This window comes from Suricata suricatta, chromosome 8, assembly GCF_006229205.1.
Source record: "Suricata suricatta isolate VVHF042 chromosome 8, meerkat_22Aug2017_6uvM2_HiC, whole genome shotgun sequence".
Lineage (NCBI taxonomy): Eukaryota > Metazoa > Chordata > Mammalia > Carnivora > Herpestidae > Suricata > Suricata suricatta.
This window is the reverse complement of record NC_043707.1, coordinates 43,841,142-43,845,796: the sequence shown is the minus strand read 5'-3', so window position 1 is coordinate 43,845,796 and position 4,655 is coordinate 43,841,142. Positions and strand designations below refer to the sequence as shown.

The following is a 4,655-nucleotide window of genomic DNA, read 5'->3' as shown; positions in this document are numbered from 1 at the left end:
TTTCATTAAGTCCAATTATACAGCAAACACTCCCAAAATAAACTTAAGATTGTATTGCAGTTTCACTTAACAGTATATAAAATGCTGTGTTGTGACAGGTATCAACTATCCATTAGATAATGAGTCAATTTTTCTTAAGCACTACTACCTGCTTGCTTTTCTTGAAGCTAGATCATTCTGAAAATTTCCTGTTAGACCTATGAGTGCAAACATATGGTATCTGTCCTTCTCTGCCTGACTTATTTCGCTTAGCATGACACCCTCAAGGTCCATCCACTTTCCTACAAATGGCCATATGTCATTCTTTCTCATTGCCATGTAGTACTCCATTGTGTATATATACCACATCTTCTTGATCCACTCATCAGGTAATGGACATTTAGGCTTTTCCCGTGTTTTGGCTATTGTTGACAGTGCCGCTATGAACAGTGGGGTACATGTGCTCCTATGCCTCAGCATTTCTGTATCACTTGGGTAAATTCCTAGCAGGGCTATTGCTGGGTCATAAGGGAGTTCTATGGATAGTTTTTTGAGGAACCTCCACACTGTTTTCCAGAGCGGCTGCACCAGTTTACATTCCCACCAACAGTGTAGGAGGGTGCCTGTCTCTCCACACCCTTGCCAGCATCTATAGTCTCTTGATTTGTTCATTTTAGCCACTCTGACTGGTGTGAGGTGGTATCTCAGTGTGGTTTTGATTTGTGTTTCCCTAATGATGAGTGATGTTGAGCATCATTTCATGTGCCTGTAGGCCATCTGGATGTCCTTTTTGGAGAAGTGTCTGTTCATGTCTTCTGCCCATTTCTTCACTGGGTTATTTGTTTTGTGGGTGTGAAGTTTGCTGAGTTCCTTGTATTAAATGCTTATTTTTTAATGTAAAAACAGGGAGGGGGACAAAAACATAAGAAACTCTTAAATATGTTGAACACACAGAGAGTTACTAGAGGGGTTGTGGGAGGGGGGATGGGCTAAATGGGTAAGGGGCATTAAGGAATCTACTCTTGAAATCATTGTTGCACTAACTTGGGTGTAAATTAAAAAAATTAATAACAAATGTTTATTTTTGAGAGAGAGAGATAGAGACAGTGTGAGTGGAGAAGCGGCAGAGAGAGGAAGACACAGAATCTGAAGCAGGCTCTAGTCTCTGAGCTGTCAGCACAGAACCCAATGCGGGGTTGAAACCCACAATCGAGATCATGACGACCTAAGCTGAAGTCAGATGCTTATCCAACTGAGTCACCCAGTGCCCCATATTCTTTTATTTTAAAATTTTTATTTATTTTTGAGGGGGAGAGTAGGGGCAGAGAGAGAGAGAGAGAGAGAGAGAGAGAGAGAGAGAGAGAGAGACACGAAGACAGAGCCCAAGTTGGGAGCCTAACTGACTGAGGCACCCAGGAGCTCCCCTCCCCAACCTGCATATTCTTTAAAAATAAGTTAGGTTAATTGTTCAACTCTTGATTTCTGCTCAGGTCATGATTTCACAATTCATGGAATTGAGCCCCATGTCAGGTTTCTCTTTCTCTGTGCCTCCCTGACTTGTATGCATGTGCATGTGCTTGCATGCTCTCTTTCAAAAAATAAATAAACGTTATAAAAAATAAGTTAGACTTTTTGATTGAAATACATTTACTCTTTCAGGTCACTAGAGAACCATTTAGATAATATGAGAAAGCAAATAATACAAAATCAATATGTGGGTCAAAGTATGTTGAGTAACAGTGTGATCTGGCGGTACAATGAAATTCAGCAGGGATCATGTCCAGCAGGAACACACCAGGATGGCTGAGGTCACTCTCAGTGGCTAGTTTCTCTATTGTATCAGCTGTTAGATATTTTGAATATTACCCCAACATATGAGACATAATTCCCATCCTCAAGGGAATTATAATCCAACCGGGGAAAGGAGATATAAACATATAACTTTAAGTAACAAGAACAGATTTTGATTAAAAAAATCCACAACACTCTGTCCACATCAGTTTTTTTATTTTTCTTCTGAATCTGTAGCCAGATGAGCAAATTCTATATTTCCTTATTTTCTTATTGTTCACTTCTGTCCCTTCAGCATTTATGGCACTGCTTGGTGGTGCTGAATAAATGAATGAATGTGTAAGTTCTTAAAGCAGCAAGTTCGGCTAGCATGGTCAAGAAGAGTGCCATGGGGGAGTAGATACAGGAGCAGAATCTGGAAGGAAGAGGCAGTTTTGGAGAGACAGGTCTAGGCAGGGAGAATGACAAGGACAACAGCGTGGAGTTTAGATAATGTATGCTGTGATACTTTTGTGAGTAACCTACTTGGGTTGGAACAAAGGGGGCCCTTGAAGTGGCCAGTTTACAACCAAAGGTGTGACGCACAGTCTATAAGGGCCCCTTGGAGCATTTAATTTGAGCAGTGACTGTAAGGTGCTTGAGGAGCTGTAGCCTGCAATGAATGGCTAACACCCCAACTCCCTCCCTCCTTCTCACTTCGCATAAAGCAATAGTGTGGATTAAGACATCGGTCATGAGAAACAACAATTGGAGTCTACAGATCTCTCTGAGCTGATGCTTAGAAAAGGATGTCACCACAAGAAATGTGCAAATGGGTGGAGCTGATGGAGATTTTATGAATGTTGCGTGAGATTCTGATTTTTTAGATGGAGGTTCTGTTTTCTCTTGGTGTCTCCCTTGTTGTGTTATGACTTTTTCATTAAAATGGAACGATTTCAAGCCAATTTAAAGACAGACACATGCACACCTAATTGTGCACTTGCACAAGTATGAGTGCATATGTGCACACACACACACACATTTTCACACACACATGCTCATGCTCCCATGCATACGGCTTGCTTCAGCCTAGCTTCTATTTCCTCTCATCTGGCAGCTTTCAGAATAATCTCACCCACCTGTTAAATCAGAGAATGTCAAGTTTAATTTATAACACCGAGTAGAAACAGGATGCTACAGAAAGCATTTTAATTAAAATCCTTTAATTGGATACATGCTTCTTGTGAAAAGGGAGCTGTGGAGAGGGCCTCTTTGTCGGCACCTTTCACTCTAGTTGCCAGAGATTGTTGCAGGAATGGCCTTGCAATTGGAACCAGCCCTCTGGAGCAGTGGGGGTGGGGCAGGGGCTTGAAGGCCAAGAGAGGGAAATTGGGAGCAATAGAGAAAAAACAAAGGGGTGAATGGCCACGGATTTTGTGCAGAAGCACAGCCTTGGTGTTTTCCAGAGGCATTTCTGCTGAAACCTATTGGTATCATTTCAAGTTGGTTTCTCCTTAAACCTTTCATCATCTTCAGGATGGGACAGTCTCCAAGGGGAACCCACAAATACCCCTGACTTCAGGCACTGGCTTAGGAGATCATGACAGTGTAGGTCAATTGGTGAGTGTGGGAGGTGGACAGATGACAGTATGGGGCTGGGGGAGGCCCAGTCTTTGCACCTGGGGTCCCTTAAGTGACAGCACTTAGCACTATCCAGCCCACACTGCAGGAAAGAAAATGTTGAACTCAATTAGAGCTCAGTTTAAGGAAGGGACTGTGTGCTAGAGTGGGGGGCCCAGCCTGGAAACCATCCCAAGAACTCACGTGGGGTCACAGCAATAGAGTGTGCCAAGATAGCAGAAAGGCATGGAAGTATTTTACTGGAAACACTCAAAGTAGCTGAGAAAAGTAGGAACTGGAAGTAGTTTTAGTGTCAGGTATGTTGCCAAGGAAACAGAAGACCCTAAACTGAGCTCATTAAAGATCGAGGAGGGTGAATGGGTTTTTACCTTCTTGGTTTTGCTTCCATCTGCAGTGCCAGAAGTGATTCAAGAGGGTCTAAATGATACAGATTCTTGGGGTGCCTAGATGGCTCGGTCGGTTAAGTGTCCAACTTCGGCTCAGGTCATGATCTCACAGTTCGTGAGTTCAAGTCCCATGTAGGGCTCTGCTGGCAGCTCAGAGCCTGGAGCCTGCTTTGGATTCTGTGTCTCCCTCTCCCTCTGCTCATGTTCTGTCTCTCTCTCTCTCTTTCAAAAATAAATAAATTAAAAAAAATGATACTGCTTCTTTTTTTTTTTTTTGATGTCTGATCTTATTTATTTGTTTCTCTTACAACAAGCTCATTTTTGACTAGACTCAGACTTTGAGGTAGAAGCTCTCAGCGAAGATAGCCTCCGTCTCTTTGCAATCTGTTCTTGGCGTTTTTCTTTGGCCTCCTTCATTCTTTTGGCCAAAAGCTTAGCATATTCTGCAGCCTCTTCCTTGTTTTTCTTTGTGCGCTGCTTCTTCAAAGCAATGCGCTGACGTTTGTGTTGGAGGACGCGTGGAGTAACAAGACGCTGAATCTTGGGTGCTTTGGTTCGAGGTTTTTTACCTTCTTTGTTTAGGGGCTTTCTCACAACATACTGGCGGACATCATCTTCCTTTGAGAGGTTGAAAAGCTTGCGTATTCTGCTAGCTCTTTTGGGCCCCAGGCGACAAGGCACAGTAGTATCAGTGAGTCCAGGAATATCCTTCTCCCCTTTTTTGACGATGACCAAGTTGAGAACACTGAGATTGGCATCCACAATGCAACCCCGGACAGATTTGCGCTTTCTTTCTCCAGTCCTCCGTGGACGGTAGCAGGAATGCCCCTTACTCAGCAGCAGGCGGACACGGCCATGGGTCAAGACACCCTGCTTCAT

General features: G+C 43.3%; 2 pseudogenes; one reads left to right on the top strand and one right to left on the bottom strand.

Moving 5' to 3' along the window:
• Positions 1 to 3,796, top strand: part of LOC115297596 — a 4,306-nt pseudogene extending 510 nt beyond the window's left edge.
• A 249-nt stretch (positions 3,797 to 4,045) lies between these two features.
• On the bottom strand, positions 4,046 to 4,655 carry LOC115298501 (annotated as a pseudogene).